This window comes from Anastrepha ludens, chromosome 5 (assembly GCF_028408465.1).
Source record: "Anastrepha ludens isolate Willacy chromosome 5, idAnaLude1.1, whole genome shotgun sequence".
In the NCBI taxonomy this organism is placed as follows: Eukaryota; Metazoa; Arthropoda; class Insecta; order Diptera; family Tephritidae; genus Anastrepha; species Anastrepha ludens.
The window spans coordinates 29,297,822-29,325,355 of NC_071501.1; the positions used below are offsets into that span (position 1 = coordinate 29,297,822).

The 27,534-nt window shown below is 33.0% G+C and overlaps 1 protein-coding gene across 2 annotated transcripts in view; it reads right to left on the bottom strand.

Moving 5' to 3' along the window:
• LOC128864076 (uncharacterized) overlaps nt 1-27,534 on the bottom strand; it is a 49,620-nt gene that overhangs the window by 19,151 nt on the left and 2,935 nt on the right. Inside the window, exons 2-3 of one of the 2 annotated variants that reach the window (XM_054103567.1) lie at nt 14,778-15,390; nt 777-854 (exon numbers count right to left, since the gene is read on the bottom strand). The gene's annotated coding sequence lies outside the window, so the exon portion shown is untranslated. Of the gene's footprint in view, nt 1-772; nt 855-14,777; nt 15,391-27,534 lie in introns of those variants that run through there. The other variant, XM_054103568.1, reaches the window with a different exon arrangement.

A 27,534-nucleotide genomic window follows, 5' to 3' on the forward strand; every position in this document is an offset into this window, starting at 1 on the left:
CGAGTGCACCATCATCGAGCCCAGGGCCATGATTGCCGCTTGGCTGTTGGAGTAGATATTAACTTCGTAACAGTTATTACACAAGTGAACAGTCGATCAGCTACTTCTTTAATTTTAGCTACCTCTGCTTGGAATACATTGCAGTGTCCGTAACCTGAACATGAGTCTGATGGGGGCGCCCCTTGCAGAATACCTATCATGTAAGAGATTAACCGTAAAAAATTCGTTGTATAAAACCCAGGGTCCAGAAAATCCATCCATTTGTAGCTTTATTAAATAATTTACCGCGAATAGATAGATAATTTAGCGCCATCCGAATTTTTTTTATTTAGTCAAGAAATCCAGAAAACATCGGGAGATGCCAAAAAAATCAAAGGAAATCCTCAAAAATGTATTATTTTGCTCACCAGACCCTTGGCAAGAGACAAAAAATGAGATGATTTTTTATATAATAATTTTAGATTGATTGATTTTTTTATAATTTATTGTGCATTAGAGTTTTATTTCCGAACACGTCAATCGGTATTGAACGGCGGAATAGGATAACTGGCGAAAAGATTTTAATCCAATTCTTTGCATTGCAAGTACTTTCTATAGACATATTTATTTATAGTTAATGCTGCCAGAGTAATTCTAAAATTTTTAAAATTTTTTTTTATTGTTTTTTATTTTTTTTTCTTAATTTTTTCTTAATTTTTTTTTAATTTTTTTTTTTTAATTTTTGCTTAGTTTTTTTTTTAATTTTTTTATGTATTTTTTGTATAAAATGTACTTACTTTTTATTTGTGCTGTGCTTGGCAGTATTCTGCACTGTCTAGGTGAAACTCCATAGATGTAGGAACAGGTCTAGCCAGCTGCAATGGAAGATGGAAAATAAAAACAATTAGAAAAATTGGCACCTTGCGAAACATTTTTACAAAGCAAAATAAAATTTGATGACCTATTCTACTCGTAAAATAAAATATGCGTACTTGTATATATCATATATGTACACTTGTGTTCACAATAATTGTAGCGCGAAGTATATTGCAAAGTTTTGAATATTTATTAATTTTTTTAATTTAATTTATAATTTAATATAATTTATTTTATAGATTTTTTTTATAGATTTGTTTATAGATTTTTTTTAAATTTTTTTCTTTTATTTTTTAATCTTTTTGATTTATTTTTTCCTTAAATATTTTTTTTGTTTATTTATTTATTAATTTTTTTTTTATTAATTTTTTGCTCATTTTTTTATTTATCTCTTCTTTGTTTTTTAATTAAACATTTTTTTATATCCTACTTAATAAAATAGAAATATACTATTAGATATTTATAATTTTTTTTTTATAAAAGCATATACATTTTATACTACAATAAAAACAATGTAACTCAAAATTTCAAGCTTTGCACAAAATTACAAAAAAAAATTTTGTAAATGTTCCTCCGAATTCAAACTTTTTAATAACAATTTTTCTGGGTATGCAGTTTTGCAGCCCATTGAATTCTAGTACAACAAGGTGCCGGTTTAAAGTGCCTGCAAATTCGCTTTGATTTTTAAAATTTTTTTATTTAAGGTGTTATCTTGCATATAACCGATGCTCGAAATTATCCTGATGTATATTCACAAAAGCACCCGAAAAACAAAAGCATAAAATCAAAAATCGACACGATTTTTGAGCCACTTCAAACTGTCACTTTGTTGTATAAAATTCAGGTGGTTATAAATCTGAATACTGGAAATTTTTCCTAAAATTCAGACTAAAAAGCTTGGAATCTTAATGATTTTTTTGAATTGTGTACAAAGTTTCAAATTTTAAGTTAAATGGTTTTATTGTAATATAAAGAGTAACATAAAAATTAAATAGAAAATAAATCAATATTAGTATACTTTCGTCGCGCTGCTAATATTGTGCGCACAGGTGTGTATAAACGGCGCCAATTAGGCAGTAAAAGGTGACCAAATAAGCAAAGCCATAGTAAAGGTGAATTTTGGCAAAAGAATGAAATTAGGTTAATTGTGTGCAATTAAAGTGAAAAAAATTACGACGAAAATGTAGGTAACGAGTAATAAGGAAAAACTTAAAAGGAAGAAGCGAAAGTATGGATTCAGTTCTCTTCTCATTTATTTCCTTTTACTTTGGTGGAGTAAAAAGTAGTGACCATTTTCCACTAAATGTCATTAGAGGGCCATTTCTCACTCTCTGCATATATTATATAATATATTGCAACGAGTCACAACACACGGCGATGTAAAAATGGCATTACACTACGAAAAAAGTTATTCGTCAGTTCCAAATGGAAGGGGAAACAAGAAAATACTACATTGTTCATTATCAATAAGGCCAAAAAGGCGGCGCAAAAAAGCTGGTTTATAGGGGAATAGAGCAAAAAATGCAAAGAGAACAGCAAAGAGGTGATTCCAACGATTCCGTGCAGGTAGAATGAGGATAACTTTTGCGTATTCTAATAGGAAAAATTTCGGCACTTCAAATGGGCAAAAGGCTTTACTCTTTAGACAATCTGATAGGATGAAAGTGTACGCTAAGAGATTCCGAATACCTCTGAAAGTTGTATAAGACATTGTTTGGGCTCATTTTCAATTAAACAATGGTTCAGATATTTTCGATACTTGGGACGTTGTTAATGATAAAGGACGGGAATATTTAACCCTCCGTTGGTCACCTTTTTTAAAACCTTCAGTTCGGCACCAGTTCAGGCCTTTTTTCGCGCTGTTCAAGAATCCTTTTCAAAAGGTTATATCCTTAAATCGATAGAACATTAAATTTTAGGAAGTTGCTTGGAACCTGAAGTCATTAACTATAATAGAAATATGTTAAATTCACGTCCAAAGTCGAAAAAGCCAGTCTGGCCGAACTCGGGTGCCCAGCGGAGGGTTAAAAGTTAATACGTTGCCTTGACACAGACCATCTTAACTAACTGAATTATAGGGTCGACAGTGACATCCACTCAGAAGTGCTGCAGCTGAGCCCAAGTCTACCTCCCTACTGCAGCGTCTTTCAAGCTGATTTAATAGCTGTAAGAGACTGCGTTGTCAGGAACTCTTCTGTCTCTAGTGCTATTCTAAAGGAGTTGGTTAAGCGGTGCACTCCCAATGTTGACCGGGTAACTGGACACAGAAAAATTGCTGGAAATTGCATCGCGCATGAGCTCGCTAGGAGGAGAACTGATCTTAAATTAGTCAATTCTGCCAAGTATGTGGGCATCTCTTTATCCTCAAGTAAGGGCGGCCTACATCGCGCAAAACAACAGTAGACGAACCATAGAGCCCACTTGTAAAGTAACTAGACAAGTCTGGACATTAGTACAATAGTTAGCACCATAATCAAGCCCTTGGGAGACATACAGGGTTTCCCTCTAATGACTGTCGAAGCTGTAGGAACGAAGAGAAAATAGAAAATAAATAAATAGCGTTGAAAACTTTCTTTGCCAATATCCCGCCCTTGTCGAACGCATCATCGCTTAATTTTTTGATGTCTAGCAGACCTGGAATCCGCAACCATTCAAAAATTTGCATCGTTTACCAGAGAGCCGAAGTGCAAACTTGAGCCAACTAGTGGTACAATGGGTCTTCAGGCTTAGATGAGTTCCTCTACACCTTCATGGAGAGTGGCAGCCACCAAAATACGACGATTTAAACGACCTAAAGTTGCAATCATTTACTAATAATTTCAATAGTAATTTCTAATAATATTTTAAGATTGTAAATTCGAGAACGTTATCACGGCAAAAATGTAAAACTTGAATGAATTCTTGATATTGCGGACCGTAAGAAAATTAAAGGAGCGTTTGGTTCCATATATAAATTCGTTATGCTCGCATTGAAATCTATCTGTTAGAAGATTCTTTGTTGTTCACTTTTATTACAGGGCTGTAGTGCAAGCAATGTAATTTCTTGTACTTGTCATACGGTTTTACCTCAAGGTTTTTTGGTGAGTTTAAGCACTTCTTCCGTCTTTTGTACCATCTTTCGGATGGATTAAGAGTCAAATTGCTGAGGCGGACCAATTTGACTTAAATAACCCAAAAACGTTTCCCTTTTTGCACTTTAGATGACTATTGCTACCATGTAGTTTATACCTCTGCGAGTTTTCTTGGAATCAGTTTGTCACAACAATTCTCTCAATCAACCCCATACCTCCTATTCCGATTATTTTCCAATGATCCCTGTAGCTCGTTGTTCATACCTCATCGAGTTTTTCTTCACAACAATTCGCACAATTGGACTTAGAGAGAAGTATTCATACAGACTGCTGTCAGCATAGAGAGCGAAACTTCTGTCTTTGGAGAAAAATTGAAGGCGCTGCCTTGTAAACAGGTCACTGGTACTGGCTCAATGGGATTAAATATGAGCCCACACTTGTTTAGCTAACCTGAAAGCTCTGTAAGTGTTTTCACGTAAATATTTGTGATATTTTAAAACACTTCTCTCAGCTGACCTCAAATACTAACTAACTTCGGTTAATAATTCTAACAGACTCATTTTCGGTAGATTTCACAAAGATTATGGGCGTTTTAAAATTTGTATTTAGGTTTAAAGTGTGTCCGACTCTCAATGCTAAACGCACAGAATTTCTCATAGGATGAGATAAGCACAGTATCATCACACTGATTTCAGTTATAAGATAGCACTGTCTGAATAGACAGACAGGTCCAGAGGAGGCGTGTGCAAATACATGACTTCTGCAGAAGTTGTCTATATGAGGAAGAGCAAGAGAAAATCCAGCGCCTTTTGAACCACTATCCTGATCTATCCAGACGTACGAGTAAACTCACCATTTTAGGTAGACAATTCTTTAATATTAGCTCTGTACAAATCAAGGATCTTCTAAAATTTCTGAAAAGTACACACAGGTTTTAGGAGAGATAGCGAAAGGTTCCCCACGCGGCATCACAATGGGCTATGAGCCTAACTATGCCCCCATAATGGACAAACGCTTCAACCTAAACTAACCTTAGGTTAAAAGTAAGGTGAAATTAATTAAGATTATGTTAAGAAAGAACAGCTGTTCACTACCAAGAAAATATTGGATTTTTACCCCAGTCCTGTCATAGTCAGACAGTTAAAACACGAAAAGGATTAAGGGGGTCCTCTTATCAGTGGCTTCAAAAAAAGGTGTTTTTTCTTAATTTTTTCCGAGGCGAAAAAGGCGACACACAGGAATAAACTTTTGCATTTATTTGTAGGCATGATTGAAAAGTAATAAACAATTTTTTAACATAAATAAAAAAACAAAATGGCGGACATATGAGGGATCTCGCACAGATTGTGGTCGTAGTTTTCACCTGAAACACAAAAGAAAAATATTGTCTTATTCAGAAGGCTTTCCCGCGTATAATAGACTACTCCTGAGACTAAAATTATAAAAAATTAACACACAATTAATTATTGAAAAAAGTGCTTTTTTCGCTATTTTTTTTTTTAAAGGCGTTAAATTACATTAAATAATTAATATTTTTTTGTATTTTGTTAGTTAATTAGTTGCGCATTTTAATTATCTTCATATAGATTATCGGTATGAAACGATAACTTTCGTCGTTTTTTCTTAAATCTTATACGCCATTTTCAAAAACATGGTTTTAAGAAAACGTGTTTCAAAGTTTTCAGAACGTAGACGAGCTTGTCTGATGAGGAACGGTACACAGGCCTGTAACTCCGAAATCACTTTGAATTCCTCTAAAAAATTTTGAGGGCATATTCTCCTAATATATCCATCGATTGCAGTAAAAAAAATCGATTTTTTGAAGCCGACTGATAAGAGGCCCCCCTTAAAGGGAATAGTTTATCCGTTAGGTAAGTTTAGCTCACTTAATTGGTTAGATGAGAAAATGTCCTTTAAAGAATTAAGTATATTACGGGTGGGGAAGGCATAAAAGCAAATCAAAAAATATAAAATGTGGCACAAAAGTAATCACCCTATCAGAAGATTTATAATTTTTACAAACAACGTCATATAAGTATGTCAGTCATATTTGACACTTCTGAAATAGACAGCTACAGCATACAAACAGACGAGCAATGGAGCGCGTAAAGGTCCAAATAAAGATTGACATCACTCAAAATATATTTTTTCCAATTTAGTAACAAACCACCCTATCGGAATATTTAGTTTTTTGTGCAACGATTTGCAGTTTTCTTAAATATTTAGTAAAAAAAAACGATTCAAAAAAACTTGATTGGATGATTAATTTTGCACCACCCTATCGGTATAGGTCAAGATAAAGATTGCCATCACTCAATATATGAGTTTTTTTGCAATTTATTAAAAAACAAAGTATTAAAAAAAGGATGATTAATTTTGTGCCACCCTATCGGAATACTTAAATTGTTTGCTAATAATTCACAATTTTTTTTTTAGTAAAAAAAATATTCAAAAACATAATTGGATGGTTAATTTTGTGCCACCTTTTTAAACTAAAAACATGCAATATTTTCATGATTTCAGTTTCAAATCTGCGCTACAAAAATACGAAATTTTATTTTTTTAATTCTGCAGCAACTCTTATGCGACTCAGAGATTTCACAATAAAAATGTAAATAATGACTCATAAATAAGAAGCATGAGCATACAAAAACAGAAACAACAGAGAATACCGCATAATTCAGTATAAAGATACGAAAATGTCTATAATAAAATTATCAGCTGTTTAACTACATATTTACGTTGACTTTTTTATGAAAGTGAACGAGTAAAGATAATGAAAGTAAATAAATTATAAATGATATTTTCATAAAATTGTTTTTGTTTTTAATAAAATAAATACAAAACACGCGCATTGCGGTTAATACGCGCAAAAATGTGCATACACATCCATTATACTATGTACAACTGAGTTCGAAATATTAGCAGTGACCTATGTAAAATCAAACACTGATCTTTTTAGATTTTAGAAACGACTATCATTTAAATTTTTGAATGACGAAACATGGACCCAATCCAATGGTATCTACTTATCAAGGCACATTGAACAAGTAGTGGCAGGAGAGTAGCTAATTTGATTGTTTTTTTCTCTATTTACTTGGTCTCTAAATTTTGTTTCAAACGCAAACAAAAAAAAAATGTATTGATCGTGTTGTTTTTGCTGTACTGATGCTACCTGTTCAGCGTGCCTTATTTATATTTATTTCTGATCTACTATTCTCATCACATCTAAGGAGGTCCCAAGGCGCTTTCATTAAAGGTGATGGCAGTAGACCAATTACCATGTTTAGTACATTTGATTGGCACGGCAAAGTAGAAAACAAACAATGAATTCGCCTTGTTTCATTCTGTGCTGACAGCCACATAGACGCGGTGAAAGAAAAAAACAAAACAAATCAGCTGATTAACCGGTACCACCTTTAATAAATTCGCCTTGCGAAGTCCGCTAGTTTTTCTGCTATATTGCAATATTTTACACTTAAAAAAAATGTTTTTTGAACTTTAATCCGAAATTTTAATGTAATTTTAGTTGCTTGTAAAAATTGGTCAGGAAGTAATTTAAAATTTATGCGCAGGAAGAAAAGCATTCAAATTTTTCAAAGATTCACTCGATTGTTCAGCTTAAAAAAGTTTGTGGCTTTCATGCAAGAGAATTCCATCTTTACGTTTAAAAAGTTGAAATATGAAATTAATTTCAATGTGGACTCATTTACTATTAAAAAAGAGGTAACTGAAGCTTTTTGCCAGAAGCCACCTAAAAGTACCATCCTTGCAGCCGGGCAGGTGCAAGTTAGACTAAAATTCGCCAACGACGGCTTCAATTGAACAGCCCAAAAATGGCAGAACATTGTATTGCCCGATGAAACAAAAACAATGTCATTAGTCTCTAAGGGACACAGAAAATATGCCGTGCATAGATCTGCTAGTGCTTCATTTGAACCAAAATACGTTTCTAGAGCAGTGAAACACAGAGGTGCTACCAAAAAAAAAACAAAATACGTTTGGAGATGCTTCTCGTATCACGGCACTGGCTCGCTTTGTTTGTTTAAAGTCAATGCGAATACGTAGTTGTAGTTGTACGTATATCTATGGTCAACTATATGTGAATGTGATTCGCCTTGCTGATTGGAAAATTCCGTTAAAATGCGTTAATCAGTAAGACAACGACCGGGTAGTACTATTGGAATTCGTAGTGACAGTCAAGCTGCACTAAGAGCCCTTGCTAACCCACGTTGCTCTTCATAATTAGTCAGTGAATGCAAGACAAAACTGAGCAGTGTTGCAAAAAACAACAAAGTTTGTCTTATTTGAGTGGCTGGACATTTTGGTATTACAGGGAACGAGTTGGCTGTTAAACTGGCTAATAATGAAGGCTCTCTGCAAGCATACCACTAAACGCTTTCTAAGTGTCAATTTTGCATCGATTCAACTATGAATTGACGACTTCATGAGGTCTACCCTTAGATGACTTTGGGTAGCCGAGTGCTTTGTGAAAGAATCAAACAGGAAACTAGCGAGCTTTCTTCTAAAACTTAGTAGAAATGACCTGAGGGTACTGGTGGGAATAATCACAGGACACAACGCCTTTATAGGCAAATAGAACCCTTCAATTGTAAAAGATTTGTGAGATACAGTAAGAAGAGCCTGGCTAGTAACGCAGACGTTTAGTGATATCAGTAACTGATGCTTTGTAGTCACTTTGTTTATTTCTATGCCTTTCGTAATATGCTAATAATTTTATTTCTTTTAATAATTGGTATAGCTAACAGAAATTTTCTGCGTGGAATTTTCATCTAAACGGTAGGTCCATATACTAGGTTTTTTCGTGGTAGAGAAAGTGTTGAATAAATGTAACTATACTATTGTATAAAAATAAATAACATAAATATGAACAGAAACAAAACAAAATAAATAAAAGATTTGTATTTAAAATATTTTTTATTTTTTTTTTTTTGTTGTTCTTATTTATTAATTTTTTGTTTTTATGTATTTATTTTTACTTATTTTATAATGTCTTTTTTCTTTATTTTTATTAATCTTTATTTTATTTAATTATTAACATTTTTTTATTTATTTATTAATTTTTTTATTTTTATTTATAGATCTTTTTGCTTATTACTATCTTTTGGTTTATTATTTTTTTATTTATTAATTTTTTCTTAAATTATTTATTTTGACTAATTTATTTATTAATTTTTTGTTGTTTTTTATTTATTATTTATTTTGATTTATCTATCACTAAATTCGCTAAAGACTTATTTATTTATTAATTTTTGTTTGATTTTTCTTTATTTATGTTTTTTATTATTCAATTTTTTTTATTTATAATTTTTTTAAATTTATTTTTCATATTTTTATTGTATTAATTTTTTAGTTTTTGTTATATTAAATTTTATTTTTATTTTTATTTATTTAATTTTTTTAGTTATCTATTTTATTTTCTACCAGTAAAAAGTTTAATTTAAAACATTTATATTTAATTCTTTTTTTTATTAATTGAAGCATTAAAAGGGAAGAAAAAATCCATACAAAAAAATTTTTTGTATTTTTTGCTGGTTTTTATTTATTTATTTTTGTTTTTTTTTATTTATTTATTTATTTTTGGTTGCTTTTTCTTTATTTATTCATTTTTGTTTTTGTTTTCTATTTATATATTTATTAGGGCGGGTCGATTTAAAAATCGCTCTTTGCTTTGTGAAAATCGTATTCTAGGGATCAAAATAAGAAACTTTGCCGAAGGAACCATGCCTCTAAAACGAATTCTGATGTCCCCCAATTTAAAAATATCACCATTTTTGGCCTTTACATGAAAAAATCAGCTAAATGGCTATGTTTATTTATTTATAATAATATTTATTATTTATTTATAATAATATTTATTATTTATTTATAATAATATCTATTTTTTCTCTTAAGAAATTTATTTAGTCAGAACATATGTAAATGAAAAAAATAGTTTAAGTGAGTTATAGAAAAGAAACTAAAAAGTTCGACCCGAATTGGGGGCATCAGAATTCGTTTTAGAGGTATGGTTCCTTCGGCAAAATTTCTTATTTGGATTCCTATAATAGAATATGATTTTCACCGAGCAATGGGCGATTTTTTTGCCTCCCCACAAATCGACCCGGCCTAATATTTATATATTTTTATACAATTTTTTTTTTTTATTATTTATTTTGATCTATCATAGAATCTAGGTAAAACCTTCAATTTAAATTTTCATTTATTTAAAAAGTGAAGATTTCTTTTTATTAATTTAAACATAAATTTTTATTTCAATTTTTTTTCCTCAATCAAAATTTCGCCACATGTCACTGCTATTATTTCCAACACAGTTGTATTTATACGTATATGTGTGTGTGCGTATAACTTGCTTCGATCGAAATCGCATCGAGGAAGCACAAATAACAAACAAGTGCATTGCCCAGCTGCTAAAGTTGTGCACTTTTATAGACATGCACATGTACATGTATGTGTGTAGTGTACAGATTATCGAGTGTCAATATGAGGCGCATACACTTCACTATATGCATATGACGCGGTTTAATTACATTGCACTCGTCTGACGTCTACGTATATAGGTAGGTAGATATATGTATATATTAAATACAGTGGCGGTCACAACGATAGAAGTGCGACATGTTGTAAAGTTCTCAGAGTTTTTTGTAATTTATATTTGTTCAATTTATTTTATTCATTGTTTTTTCAATTCAATTTATGTTTTTTTTAGAATATAATTCATACTAGAACAAAAATCATATCACTAAAAATTTTAAATTAAACAAAAAAAAATATTTCAAAATTTCACTTTTTAGTGAAGAAGTAAAGATTTTTTTATTTATTAAATTTTTTTTTATAAAATTTTTTTTTATTTAATTTTTTTTTATTTAATTTTTTTTACTAAATTTTTTTTACTAAATTTTTTTTTATTAATTTGTTTTTTTATAAAATTTTGTTTTTACTAAATATTTTTTTTATTAAATTTTTTTTTTATAAATTTTAGTTTTGTATTAAATTTTTTTTTTTTATTAAACTTCTTGTTTATTAATTTTTTTTCTATAAAAATTTTTTTTTATTAATTTTTTTTTATTTATTTAATTAAAAAGTTTTTTTTTTTTCATTCAATTGATTTATATTTCTATTCAATTTATTTTATTGGTCTGCACAAGAATATATGATATTTGATACTACAACGAAACTCAAAGTTTCATATTAAAAAAAAAACAATTAATTCAAGATTCACGACTTTTCATGCGATTCAAACGAATTTGCATCAAATTTTTCAACTCTTTAGTCAGAAATATATGCATTTTCTTCCATATAACGAATGCTCGAAATTTTTGTTCGGCAGAAAAACCACAACATTGCGCAAAAAAACAACAAATCAAAAATCCATTGCCTAACCAGAATTTCTCGAAAAAAAAACTCTGTCTATATGTTTACAATTTTGATGTAAATTTGTAAGTTTTTTTTTAATATTTGATACTTTTCGTTATATGGTGTTTGCTGTAGTATAAACAATGATTATGCTGTTGCCTATCCCGAATTCCTCTAAAAAAATCTATCTAAATATTTAAAAATTTGTTGTAAATTTTTTAATTTTTTTTTAAATAAAAAAAAATGAAGCTTTGAGTTATATGGGTTTTGTTGTAGTATAAACTATATTTTATAAAAAAAAAAAAAAAAAATAAATTGAATAGAGAAAAAAAAAAGTCAAAACTTTGAAATATGTCGTACGGCTATTATTGTGACCGCCACCGTTATATTTACGTAAATGTTGGCAGGCAAACGCACGCGCATGTTTTCTATCGAATTACTGCAATGCCTGCTTCACATTCTAATTTTACTCATATTTTTTTATATTTACATAGGTTGGTAGGCACATAAATATGTACACTTGTGCTAACATCCATAATACAGGCATTTTATCTTTTTACAATATTCGAAATAATTTTCGGGCTAATTTTTCTTGTTAGATTCATTTTTTATAAAGCTACAGTTTGTTGTATCACAAAACGCTTAAAACCCAAAGTTCCGAAGAAAATTTATAAAAATTTCACAAATTTAAAAAATTGTCCACAAAATTTTCAACTTTTTAAACAAAATCTTCGGAAAACTTAGAGATATGCAGTTGACACATTAAATTTAAGTCAAGCGCAAAAATTGACATCTAATTTTGTTTCTGAATAACTTTTTCAGTTAAAAAAAAAGAACTGATTTTGGTTGACGAAAATTTTTATTTTGACCTTTACGCACTCCATTGTTTATTTGTATGCTTACTGCAACTGTCTAGTTCACAAGTGCCAAATATTATATTATTGACGTACGTCTATTTGCAAAAAATATAAATCAGGTGTTATAAAATCTAAGTTCGAAATCGCAAAAAAAAAATTTAAATAAATCTGAAAATATTCTCCAGTTCGAGGGAAAGAATTTTACTCGTTTTCATGACATCGGAACCCAAAATTCGCACCCTTGCTCCAGCAAAGGCAGGATACTCACAGAGAAAATGTGCAGTGATATCCGGCAGCTCTAAGCAAGATACTCAAATCGAGTCCTCAATGATTCCAACGGTGGTCATATGCTGGTCCTATGGGATGTGTCCTGTAATAATACAGACCATCAACCGAACGTCTTTTCTACCAAGTTTTAGAAAAAAGTTCGACAGTTTCCTGTTCGCGCTTATCACAAAAAACTTTGCCGTTCTGCAGAGTTTTATATTGTGGATCATTGCTCTTTATGTAAATTACGTACATAATCGCTGATCCACTTCTTGAATCCTGCAGAACTGATTCCGATTATTAGCTCCGGCCCTTATGGGGGAACCGCTGATCCATAGTTGGCCAATTCATCAGCAATTTCATTCCCTTGAACCCCGCAGTGTCCTTGTACTCGTCTTGCAACAAAATTAAGCTTCTACTTACATTCTTGAACAATCTTTGAGATTTGCTTTGCGTTCTTCAGCAGCATGACTGCCACTAAAGATTCCAAACTGTTTCCCACGCCATCTCCCCTCAATTATCCATTCTACTACTTTCAGATTTGCAAAAGTTTTCGTTTGGAAAACAGTTGCCATTCCTCCCATAGTATAGTGAAAGTTATTGCTATCGTTTAGGTACCATCCGGCTCCAGAAATTATTTCATTCTTGGACTCATTGGTAAAGAGAATGTCCGTCAAATTACTTTGAATGCACTAGGGATTACTTCATTGCTTACACAATCAAACATCAAATTTCTTTCCAAATAAAGCTGTGGATATGAGGACGCCCTTAGGTGCCAAAAACAGTGGATACTGCTCAGATGGCATCTTAAAAATGTCTCTGTGTGCCGAAGTTTCAGTATAGCGGGTAAAGAGGGTTTAGTATAGTGAACTGTTTGAGCAATTTCACATCAAGTGTTCCAAGTGTTTTGGATATTGACATGAATTTTTCTAAAATCTGGAAGGAAACTGAAAAAAATGTTGAGATTTATTCAATGATGAAAATTATTTTAAAGTTTGTCTTGAATATAATAAGAAGTAACTGAAAATACGGCGGCCGCCGTAGCCGAATGGGTTGGTGGGTGATTACCATTCGGAATTCACAGATAGGTCGATGGTTCGAATCTCGGTGAAAGCAAAATTAATAAAAAACATCTTTCTAATAGCGGTCGCCCCTCGGCAGGCAATGGCAAACCTCCGAGTGTATTTCTGCCATGAAAAAGCTCCTCATAAAAATATCTGCCGTTCGGAGTCGGCTTGAAACTGTAGGTCCCTCCATTTGTGGAACATCATCAAGACGCACACCACAAATAGGAGGAGGAGCTCGGCCAAACACCTAACAGAAGTGGACGCGCCAATTATTTATTTTTTTATTTTTTAAACTGAAAAAAAATTTTGAGATTTATTCAATGATGAAAATTATCTTAGTTTTTTGTAGTGGAATATTGTTTTTCTTTTCTTATTTTTTTTGACAATTTTTATACACGTTTTTATTTATATTTTTTGATTGCATAAAATATATTAAAAAAAATTTTTTATTTTAAAAATATATTACATATTCATAAAATATATTAAAAAAAATAAAAACTTTTATGTTTGGTTCAAATAAAAAAAAAATTTTTAGTCATTTCTGAAAACACTCCACCTTAGATATAATATTTTTCTTGTTTTTGTTTACCGTAGACTACGCGCAGTAATCACTCCAAGTTTCATAAGGAATCTCCTCTCTTCGAGTTATATTCGAATACTTACAGCGAATCAGTGAACAAAACTGATGTTGCCTGTCATGTCCGACCGACTGTTGCAGATCCCCCTGTCATTAAGCAGAAGGGACTGGAGGCGGTTGGTTGGACTGATGACATACTTTCTGTTTGTCTGCCCGGCCTTCGCTCGAGTCAGGTTTGAGGGCTTAGGCACTAATGTGATGAAAAGCGACCACCTTGGCTCCTTATTACCACAAGTTCAAGTACTCAGATTTCTTCGGAGGTCGGGTAGATTTAAAGAAAATTAAAAGTGGAACCCGAGTGCAGTACAATGGATTTAATAATGTCTTGCTAGTGCCAAGTGCTGTACTTGCTAGTTGTTCCGACAAAAAAAACTAGGTGGCACAAAATTAATCGCCGCATTGTAAGATTAATAACTTTTGTAATCGTACATCAATCATGTTTGACAGCTGCAAAGGTCAAATAAAGATTTCTACAACTGAAAATATGCATCTCCAAAATATTTGGGTCACTTGACATGGCATCGCTTTATTATATAAGAACAAGATTTTTTCTACGTACCACAAATAATAAAAAAAATCCAAAAATATATGTACTTATGTATGTATTATTTGTTAGTAGAAGTGAAGGCATAAAAAACTCTCTCACCAACTACGGCTACTCTTCTGTCACAAAATTGATTTGCATGTGCAAGGATGATTCCAAATAATGAGGTTTATGCGAGGCGTGGCGTGGTGCTGTTTATGGACGTTGTCGTTTTTGCGTGCTGTGCACAAGCGAAGCCAGTAAAAGATGTTCAAAAAATATGTGTTTATTCAAAAATTTGGTCTCTGATATTTACACTGTATGTATTAGTACAACAACAATATGTTCACGGAGGAAAACACTGATTTCTTTGTCTAGCAAGTCAGGCGCTACTACGCTGTTACTTGCCAAAAAATATATGCATATATGTATATATATATACTCGTATGTGTGTATATATTATATACTTAAGTGTACACTTATCGTTTTTGTGCTTTTTTTTATATATATTTTTTGTGTTATGTCAACAAAATTAGCCCGAAAGATTTTGCTTTTCTTTCCGCTCTTGCACTTGCTGCTTTAGAAGCGCTATTTTTTGTATGGGTTTTCCTTTATTTTTTTGTATTTTACTTTTTCAGTCTTTTTTAGCTTCTCTCCCACTAAATATTTTGTATGCTTTCTTTGTTGTAGTTTTTATTTAATTTTTGTTTGTTATCACCAATCCTTAAGCTCCTGGCTATTGAAAGGAAACGGAAAATATTTTACAATTTCAGCTTTTTCAGTTTCACAATGAAATTTAAAAATTGTTTGTGGAAAATATTTTTGAGAAAGAAAAAAAACAAAAAACACAACAAAAAATAGGTGCAGAAAATTTTGAAACAAACAATCGGTTAACTCAAAATTCTTTGTATTTTGTGCATATTCTTTGCCGCTTGAGTGCAATTACGACGAATTGCGTCGATTTGGATTCCGTTTGTAAATAAGAAAATTCCCCGCCATTAATAAGAAAACAAATATACATACATATAAATGTGTATGAATCAAAACGCCGATCAAGGTAAATAAACAAACAAATATTTAATGTGCAATGAATTGACAAAAATTTGAATAATCAGCTTGCAAGTTAAGAACGACAGATTGCAGTAGTTTCATAAGGGAGCTAATGCAAGTTGCTAAGGGAAGCAAAAAGTACTCATCAATGATTTGAAGGGGGGATTCCAATTCCCCGGCTTAAAAAAATTGATTTCTTTTTTTTACCGATTCTTGTTTACTATACTTTCAAAGAATTCTGTGCAAAATTTCATGACAAAATTCGTTAAATTGACGAAGTTATGCGTGATCAATGAACTCGTCGCGCTCCATAACACTGAGAAAGCGCGCCAGCTGCCAGGCGGAGAACGAAAGAAGCTCGAATTTTACGTCGGGGTCAGCAAGAGGAAGAGGGATTACTATATGGTCCTGGAATAGCTGATTCAACACGAAAATGGTGTGAGTCTCAAATATATACCTTTTTTCACATAAATATTTGAATGCGTTTTTCTCAAAACAGCAGTTTTCTATACGGCCGCCATGATATCTCGAGAACTATTCGGTCGATTGCTGTCAAATTTGACACGAATCTCGAAATAATATCTGTCTCTATCGTAAACTACGGAAAATAAGATACATGCATGACTTTTTTCTTATAAATAAAAATCCGAGGAAAAAATGTGCGAAAAAACAAACTTTGCCATTCAACCATCGCAGTTATATTAATTTTCGAAAAAAAAAATTTTCAATAGCTCATACTGAAAGTATATTCATAAGGAGTAAAATGCCATTTGACTTTTTCCTTTCAGACAACCTGGAGCTGAGTTATCGTGGCGGTCAGCGACCAGGAATTTTCAAAGAAATTTCACCTCGAGCGTTGTCAAAGCCACAATTTTCCAGAAAATCGACCAAAAATTGAAGTTGATTTTATATAATGCATAATAAATATGACTGTAAATTTTCCAAAAGATTCAACTGATAGTTTTCTCAATAAAAATTCGTAAAAAAACCGAATTTTTTGGCGTTTGAAATGGGAATCCCCCCTGAATGTAATAAAATGATGTTACTGCTAAAATGGGTGTGTAAGTTATTAAATAATAGATTTATGTATTTTTTCTTTCTTGTTATCTTCTCGAGAATATAACGTGAAATGACCAAGGCGGCATCGCGCGGTTATACGCATTCGAGAGGCGCAATTTTCAAAGGCTGCTGCATAGAACCGAACGAGATTAGGCGATGGTCTGCGCAAAAAAAAAAAAATGTGCCGCCAGTTTGTCAACAACAACTCTTCCCTATTAGAAAACTTTATACGAGTATTTGTGCATGTATCATGATAGCTGCTCATCTGCTAAGTAACGTCTGTACACAAGTAAAATCCTCTAATATTAGTATACATCCAAAAATTTTCGTAATTCTCAAACGGAGTATCGACCCACATCGAGGATTTCCATATGTCTGCCTGGGACCACATCTTACACACCGACGTTTTCAACATGTACGGTCGGCACATTTCTCCGATTCTCTTTGGTAATAAGATCCGGCAATCTGCCTGATTTTTCTACCTCTCCAGAAAGAAGTGTTCGCTATCGCCAGAGGCTGCCGCCTTTCGGAGATTGGTAGGTAATGATGCTTCCGAGACGAACGCATCGCTACGTTTTGAGATAGTCACCTTCTACTTGAGCTTTGGCGGCTTTTAATACCAAAATGAGACCATCTGAATATTATAGAACTAATCTGAATATCGCCTACGAGCAGCTTCAATTTGGGTTCCTGGCATAGAAAGGTTCCCCGAAACGGGGCTGCTAATCAGCTAACCAACTCATTTTAATGATTAGCTTAAATGAAGATTTTATTTAAGCTCCAATGGGATTATTAAATGGGAGTATCTACCTTCCACCGGCCGCGTCCTGCGTAACTAAATGGGTTGATGCGTGACTACAATTGATGGAATAGGTTTTTTCTAATAGCGATCGCCCATCGGGAGGTAATGGCAAACCTTCGAGTGTATTTTGGTTATGAAAAAGCTCCTCATAAAAAACCATCTAACGTTCGGGGACGGCATAAAACTGTAGGTACTCCCATTTGTGGGAAAATATCAAAACACACACCACAAATAGGAGGAGGAGGAGGAGTTCGGCCAGACGCCCAATAAAGGGTGTAAGCGCCAATTATTATTATTATTTTCGTCAATTATTATTATTATCTATCGCTCATTACACAACTCAAAATATCCAATATCTAAACATAGGAAGTTACCATAAAAGAAGTCTTTCCCACCACCACATCCCAAGTACAGACCTGAGATATTTCGATATTCCGACCTACTAAAATTAGTTAACTTCTTTCCGAGCAGCACTGACCGATATGCTCTGATCAGAACACCGTAAAGTCTTGTTAGCACACGAATTTCAAGTACGATACAAAAAATGATGGAATATTACTACACTCTAGTTTGTTTTTTAGCCATCCACAGGATAAAAAAGGGAGTCGAGGCGGTATCTTCTAGCAAATCTCAGCCTTGAACCTCCCCTTTCAATTACTTACATCAGCTTCTTGGAGTTGATGGTTCAACGATCATGAACGCTATAGAGCAACTCGGGGCCGAGAGAGAAATGTCGCAATCTTTAGCCATAGTCAAGCGACAATTCGAAGTTGGTTTTTCTTCAAGTTTAATTCTGAACCTGAGCTAAACGCCCACCGATCGAAGCTGGTTTTCTCGTCAAGTTCAATTCTGAACCTGAACTAAACGCTCACCGATGGCTACGCACGACAAATTCTACTTTAATTGGGGTTTTCATTTCAAAGGAATAGAGAAATTGATTGTAGTTTGAACTTTTTTTATTTCTGTAATTTAAATTTATTTAATAAAAAGTTTTTTTTTATTTAAATTTTAAATTTTAAATTTTTTTTAATATTTTTGTTTTTATATTCATTTAAATTTATTTTATAATTTTTTTGTAATTTTAATTAATTTATTTTTTGTTTTTTTTTTTTATACTTTTGAACTTTTTTATATCTGTAAATTACATTTTTTAATAAATTTTTTTTTTTATTTAAATTTTAATTTTTTTAATATTTTTGTTAATATTTTATTTATTTATTTTTTTGTTATTTTGTTTTAAATTTATTTTATATTTTTCTAAGTTTTTATTTATTTTTTTAATACATATATATATTTTTTTTTTATATATATTTTTTTTTTATATATTATATATTTTTTTTTATATATATTTTTTTTGTAATTATTATTTAAATTTTTTTTCTTCATTTATTTATTTAAAAACTTTTTTTAAGCGACTTTTTTACCCAGTTGAAGAGTTTTTTTCCCTTGAAAAACCACTTTTTTCTACCTTCCCCAAAAATTCGAATTTTACGTGTTTCTCCCAATTTTCTTAGTTCACATCGAAGATAATTACATCAAAATTAATAATCTTTTTTTTTTTTGTTTTCAGATGAAAATTGCAAGTTGTATCTTGTACAGAAGTTGGATACAGGCGCTCTGGGAATCTATTGATAACTCGGCTTACAATATATTGTTGGAGATTGTACAAATTTTTTTTTTTTAGTTCAAATATATATTAAACTATCCCCAAAACTTCATTTGGCTAATTGTTTTTTTTCTCATCCTACAACGCTTCGCGAAAACTACTGAATTTAGGACATCTAATTGGCCCGCCGGCCTTAATTTTGTTAACATTGAGGTTTGCTGACAACAGATGGCTAACAGAGCTCCTTGTTCTATGCTAAGAACAGAATTTGGTTTCTATGTAAAGAGGGTAGGTAGAATCTGCAAGTCTCATGCTGATTATCATTAGCTCTTTTTTCATATAATGGCGATATTTACTTCGTTTATTACAGGAGATCTATATCGCTGTAGAAATGAATAGAAAAATTAGTTTTTTGTACAAAAATTCTAGCATACATAACGTGATTAGTGATCTCTCAGTTATTTAGTGAATGATCTGTCTGTTACGGTTCTGACTACGCTTCTAACTAGTCTGCAAACTGTTACAGTTGTGAGCAGGGCTACCTAAACTTAACATAACATTTTCTGTTAGTTAGGCCAGTAAACTTGGGTTAATGGAAGTAAAAACGAGCGTTTACGTGCTTCGATACAAAAAAAAAACAATTTTTGGTAATTTTTCTTTGGCTCAAATTTTTAGATTTCATTATTATTTTAATTACTTTCACTCATAATTTCGTAATTTCTTTTTTTTTGTTATAATTAATATATTTAATCGACCAAACGCTGTTTAAGATAAACAAGGCCTCGTTTAAACAATGGATAATTAGCTTTTCTTTAATATAAAAACTGTTTTTGAAGGTCAAAAACCAGCTACATATAGACAATGGCCAATTCAAGTCACGTCACGCCAACGCCAACGTCAAGTCAAACGGCCAACCAACCCTACCAAAGAGTCAATTACATAGAGTAGATGCTCAGACAACAATCGTCGGTAAAAGAGCAAACAAGGCAAGTATTTATGTGGATGCTTAAATAAAAACAAATTTAAGTGAGTAGACATGTAGGCAGACAGACACAAAAGCATAGCAGCATCAAATAAATTTTCAAGTTCAATGTTATTTACTACAGAGGAGGTTCGTTGGCATTTGTGAAGGTGGAATACGTTTGTGTGCATATGTATGCATGTCTGATTGAACAAAGAAAAATTAACGAAGATAAAATTAATAGAAAATTCAAGTAATAAAATAAAAAAAAAATATGTAGATGGATTACGAGGATCACGACACGGTAGCTTACAAGTATTGACATCAATGACTGGTGCACGGCATGGCTAATATTCTTTAATTTATTTAGATATGCACAAATTCCATCATTGATAAGGAATATAAAAAACCTAGTAACCATCTCCAAGCAAAATAATTATTGTCTCATTGCTCTGTTCGCAAGAAATATAACGATAAGTCCTAGTTAATATAAAAAAATGTATATGCAAGTAAAGTAAAGCAAGCTGATTAACATTTATTTCGCTTCAATACTCAAGGAATTAGTTACACAGACAATACGCGCAAAAAATTGAATGCACTTTGTCTGCCTTCAGCTGATATACTCGTACATATACATATATTTACATGTGTGCGTACATACATACATACACATAGAATATATAAGCAAGCACAAAAGTATATTGAAGTAAAAAGCTGCTCTCCACTTACAGTATCTATACATAAAAATAGAGGCCAGCTCGAAAGTCGTAGCCAACAGAATTAAGGCGACGAACGGGCATATTTTGAGCACAAGAGTGCAATCCAACATATTGCAGCTACGTAAAACAGCTGGCAAGCAAACTTTAAAGGATCTTGTATCAACAAAAATTGTTTAGCAAGGAATGCCGCTTGAATGAAGCCTTGATAGAGGTCGACAGGTACAGGAGAAAAGCCGTAAAACTGCTTGTGTTCTTCCAATAGTAAAACATCCTTTTTGAGTGATAATTTAGAGCTGTATTTCTAGTGAAAGACTTCGCCCAGTACTTATCGTTGAAGGAACAATGCTCAGAAATCAATATATTTTGGTTCAGTACAATGTTCTGGTACCATAGCTATTCACACCGTACCAAAATGTTTGTTTTATGAGTGGATACTTTCCCCAATTTGGCACCGCTCAAACTCTAAGAAGACCTAACGAGGTGGCACACATCTTAAAAGCTATGTCAAATTTAGTTCAATGAAAGAAAATTCCACCAAATAACTTATCCTCAACTTTTTGAGGTTTCATGAAGGTAAACAAAAATTTAAAAGACTAAAAATACAACAATTCGTCATTATCTTTTGGCACTAAAGCTCTTTTTGAGCTTTGTCTTGCTGCACGTGGGACCTCCATACATCTCGATTGCGTGCGACTTTTTTCCAATCCCCACTTCTTGTTCTTGATTGGCGCAATAACCGCTTAAGCGATTTTGGCCGAGTTTAACAAAGCGCGCCAGTCGTTTCTTTCTTGCGCTCACCGGCACCAGTTGGTCATACCAAGTGAAGCCAAGTCCTTCGCCATCTGATTTATCCAAAGCAGAGAAGTCCTGCCTCTTCCTCTCCTAAAACCAGCTTGCACCGTCTGAAATACTTTCAGAGCCAGAGCGTTTGCTTCCATTCGAACCACACGACCCAGCCAGCGTAGCCGTTGGATCTTTATTCGGTGATCTATGTCTATGTTGTCGTAAAGCTCGTACAGCTCATTGTTCCATCGTCTGCGATGCTCGCCGTCACCAACGTGCAAAGGTCCAAAAATCTTCTGCAGAATCTTTCTATCTTTCTCTCAAACACTCCAAGCGTGGCTTCATCGGATGTTGCCATCGTACAAGCTTCTGCGCCATACGTTAAGACGGGCAAGATGAAGAGCCTTGAAGAGTGTTAGTTTTGTTCGTCGAGAGAGGACTTTACTACTCAATTGCCTACTTAGTCCAAAATAGAACTTGCAAAAGAGCAAAAAGAGATTCTCCATTGGTTTTCAAGGGATTTCCAATTCCTTATCACAAGTTTATTGATGCCCTCCTTTAGTTTGTCAGCCCATCTTGTTCTCTGTCTTCGGCTTGCTCTAGTGTTAACTGCTCTGGCTTCAACAATTTTCTTCTGCGCCCTCGCACCGTCCATTCTTGTTATATGACTCGCCATTTATAAGCTGGTCTAGCTCATCGTTTCACTTTATACACCACTCCACGTAATATTTGATTGCTCCAAAAAATTTTCTGAGTATTTCTCGTTGAAAGGTTTGCAGATTTGCTCTATCTGTTTCAATTAGCGTCCACCATTCAGCTCCATAGCTTTAGACTGGTCTTATGATGGTTTTGTAGACAAATCAATTTGCATTGTATGTTCATGATTTGCGATTTGAAGAGTTTCGTTAGTGACGCGTACGATCGATTCTCTCATCCATGGCGAGAACAAAAAAAGCAATTAATAGTGTAAATAATTCGAACTCACTAATCGATATTCGCAATAATAGATATATAAGGCACAGAAATACAAAATGAGCTCAGTGTAAATACAGCATTACTGCCTAAACTTATAGATTTTTAAGTAGCCAACTTGTGCTAATGACTGGTCACAGTAGATTACTTATTCATGATTCACAGATGAGTGCTAATTAGCTCAGTTTTTATATAATTTTTTCGTGCATTAGATACGCCATATGTACATAAGAATATATGTATGACGAGAAGTTTTACTAGAAACCAGAATATCGACTCAAAACGATGTTTTCCACAACAGGTAATGTACTTTAAGAAGCTATGATTTTTTTTTTCACTTGTGTTACATAACCTCAAATACATACCCAAAATCGCTTTCTTTGCACTTTTGGGTTTAAATATTTTGGAGACCTATGCCAGGAGAGCAATTTTGTCTCCAAATTCGGATTCAGCACATCGAAAACCTTTAGAAAAGCAGTATCTGTTATGAAGACCTGATTGCCCAAGTTGGACTGCAGCAAACTTCTGGGAGTGCATAATCTGGTTAAATTTAACCGATTTGAATCGCTTTCAATTTGAAGTTAACCAGTACTGCTGGCGTCACCCCGGAGATATCGAATAACACAAGACTACTACCCCATCCACATTTGCACCTCCCATCGTTCGCGTCTGTTAATCCGCTTTTCATTTTCGCATCTTAACTTGGTTTCCTTTCCTGCATTTTTTCATGCATCTTAAGATAGCAAATGGTTTTAGCACTTAATTTTCAAAATATCACCAATCATATTAATTCGTTGAGTTTGTATAGAAAAACTGTTAAACCCAGTTGTTAACCTACAGTTCATGTTAAGGCGGCCATGTTAAGATTTACTTTAGACAGAGATAAATTAACGGTGGGAATTTGCAGTCCGTGACTAACATTTTTGTTTTAACATAAACTGTGAAAGGCGTAAAAGTGCGTAAGTGTAATATGGCTTAATCAACTATTGAAACAAAAAAAATGGAATTATGAGAAAAGCCCACTTTACAGACTTCTCTTGTTCGAAAAACCTGAACAAGCTGTGGCGGAATCGTAAGTTTTTCTATATAGCGAAATTGGTGGAAAATATGTCAAAATATATAAAGAATCATAATCATAAATTCCTAGAGTTCCAGTGTGGAGCATAGAGCGACAATGAATTTCTTCTATTCGGGTCTGTTTTGGGCCAATCTTTTAACTTCATTCCAGCTAAGCTGCATGGCACGGGTTTCTGACTCCAGCAGTCGTCTCCAGGTACTCGCTGGTCTTCCACGTCTGGGGCTGGGGGGTTTCACTCAATGGCGGTCCCTGTTAAGTCACCATTTCCTCTGCCAATCCAGCGTCATTTTCTCTTTCGGATCTCTAGTAGTATTGGCTTCTGCTGGGTTCTGGCCCATAAAGTCAGCATTCGAGATTATATTTGGCCTGAATATTTTGAGAATTTTTCGAAGGCAGCTGTTTAGAAATACTTGTAGTTGGGTTTGTGTCAGCTTACGTCGAATTTTGCGTCTTTCCCGTGTTTATACGCGTGCCTTTTGTTTTCTGGTTATTAATCTTAAGGTTGATTTAACTGTACGATTTAAGGCAATACAGAATACTTTACTAATAAAATTGTAATGAAGGCCCATGAACTCTGAGTGCGCGCGAGTGGTTTTCATTTCATTACATTTTTTTTTTTAGAATTTGTTGTTTTTCGTTTTGTTGAGAATTGAACAAGGTATAAAGAACAAACGAAGTTTGGCGATTAATAATAAGAAATCTTTCTTATATGGAAGAAAATGCCAAATCGGTGTGCAAAAACACTCATAAAAAATTAATGGAATCAAAGTTGCATTTTATTGGACTGTAAAACTGCATATTGGACATATTTCTAAAAATTCTGCAGAAAAAGTTTGTAATTTTGATTTTTTTTAATTTTGCACAAAGTAAGAAACTTTGATTTGTATGACTTGGTTGAAGAATGAAATGTATTAGTGAAAAAAATTATTGGAAATTGAATAACAAAAAAAAATTATTCTAGATTTTGCACAAAGTTTGAAGCTTTGATTTATGTTATGTGTTCGAATGATGGAACCCCTTTTTAGATACAAGAAATCCCCCAATGCGGTCTACAAAAAATACTTATTAGAAAAATCAATGGAAATGTTTAGCCACCTCAAAGTTGTACTTTTTTATACTAGAATTAAATGGACTATAAAGCTGCATGCTCGAGGTTTTTCTACAAATTTTGAAATTATCTTGATTTTTTTTTTTATTTTGCACAAAGTTTGAAGCTTTGATTTGTATGGTTTTGGTTGTAGAATAAAAAGCACTTTATAAGAAATTAGTTGAAATTAAATTAAGAAAAAAAAAAATATTAAAAAATTTGATTATCGTGGGTTATCGTTTTTCTTTTTCAATTTAACCAGTTTTTTTAGAAAATGGGTCGAAAGTCGGATTTGACAACGGGACAAAAGCAACAAATTGCAGTTCTTTTGACCTGTGAAACTGACCTATGCAGACATAGCAAGAACCGTTGGAATATCCAAGGTGTCTGTGGTAAATGTTGCCAAAAAGTTGAAAAATACCAACAAAGGTTTCGCAGTAACTTCAAACAATCGCCAAAATTGTCGCCAAGAACGCATCACCTCAACCAGGCAGGATCGCAAAATCGTCCAACAATTCTCTGGAACAGAAATGCTTCAAGTCGGATGATTTTAAGAAAGGTTCAGGAATCTGGAGTAAATATTTCGGAAAGAACGTTACGACCTAGCTTATACGAAAATGGACTTTTTTGCAGACGACCAGCACAACTTCACAGAGACTTCGACGCGGAATATTGGAAAAAAGTAAGTTAAAAAAAACATTTTTTCCTTTGTCAAATAGAAATTAAATTTAAAAAAAAAAATATTAAAAAATTGTTCATCAAATCTCCCTATCTAACACGCTGCTATTATTTTGAACACAGGTATATGTACACTTAAATATGTTTATTTTATTATTATATATAAATATGTATGTAACTACACTGTAGAACTTTATAGAACTAAAGCACTGAATGTAGTTAGATAACAATTACACGTTGAATGGCGATCAACCATGTATTTTGCAGTGCCCAGATAAGAATATCAAAACAACTGTTTTTAGTTTCTGTTATTCTTTATATCAGTATTACACCCAAGAAGTTAAGAACCTCACCAATATCACTATAGAAATTCTTTCCTTCCATGAAAATCTTATCTAGAGAGCATAAAACAGTACTCATAAATTTTTGAAAACGCTGCTGAAGTGACAGTGCATGGCTGGGTATAAATTTGACTGAATTGCTCCGTTAAAGTAGTAGCGACAGTCATGGCAACCTTATTCAAAGCTTCATTACTGTCTGAGTCTATGAATATCGGCATCGAAACGCATCAAAACTAATTGCAAACTTCTGAAAATAATCAAAACCTTAAAAAAACAAGTTAAAGTGGGTACAAAATCAAGGTTTGATTAACCTTTTTTTTGTTTTGTTTTGTATTGCAATGATCCTCTGTTTGCTTTATTCGCTGTGTACTTCTCTGTAGCTTCTGTGAGTATACCACGAGTTTAAGTCCACGTACTGAACCATTTGGAGAGAACAATCGTTGCATGAGACGGAAATTAACAATAAACAACTAATGATTGCTTTACCAAGACACTGCATGAGGTAAAAGACGTTGAGGTGGAAGTGCAAATCTCATTTTCATTGAAGGCAATGCACAAGCTTAGACATCTCATCTTGAATGCGAAAATTTTACATTAAAAAAAAAAATAATAATAATTGGCGCGTACACTTCTATTAGGTGTTTCCACGAGCTTCTCCTCCTATTTGTGGCGCGCGTTTTGATGTTGTTCCACAAATGGAGGGGCCTACAGTTTTAAGCCGATTCCGAACGGCAGATATTTTTTACGACGAACTTTCTCATGGTAAGAAAATTTGACTTAGAGCGATACTACTACGGTTCCGCAAGCTTAGTATTCAACTGGTTTTTCCTGTTCCCCTGACTAAAATTTCGACCGTACGAAAAACAATTTGAGACGATTGGAGCACCAAAAGAGCATTCACAGAAGTAACTGAAAGCCATTTCAAAATCGGTACCCGAATCGAACTTAAATGTACTGGGTTGCCCATATTCGACGGATCCAACGGATTTCGATGACTCTTTGGCCCCATTCCAATCGCCGAGGCTTGTACGCAGGCAACAATCTTTGCGTCAATTGAATCTTATACGGGAATAAATGCAAATCAATGCGGATAATTCGTTGTAAAGTGGTCCGAGCAATGCCCAACTGCTGAGAACGGCGATTTTGGGAAGTCCTCTTTGGATTAGAAAGAGCATCACCAGTCGAAAACCTTTCGTAAAAACCTTTAATGGTGTTCTTAGAAGGCGCACTTTTCACATTATTTAATTTTTTATACGCACGTTGACTTTTCACAATTGACTTCTTTTGTTGAATGTAAATTTCAACAATTTGGGAGCGCTTTAAGCCATTTAAGCCATAGGAGCCATTTAAAAATTGGCCTTTCAAAAGTATTTTGAAAATTGGATGAAACGTTGAAGTACGTGAACTGACTGACTTTTTCGCTAATTTCTAGGTTAGCTCCAAAGCACAGGTGACTCTATTTGTTTCGAATTTTATTTTATATTTATTCATTTCAATTTCATTTTTCCTTTGCAAAGCAATTCACTCAGATATAATACACTAAAAAAAAAAAAAAAAAAAAAAAAAAAAAAAAAAAAAAAAAAAACATTTTTTGAAGGCTGACTGGTATAGCCAAAACAGGCATTTTAATTTTTTACAATGGATCAAAAAATTAAATACTGCAAACAAAAATAAAAAATCGCTTTTTAAAGAGACACCCAAACAAACTTCCATTTCAAATGAGGCCAAGGCCTTAAAAAAACCA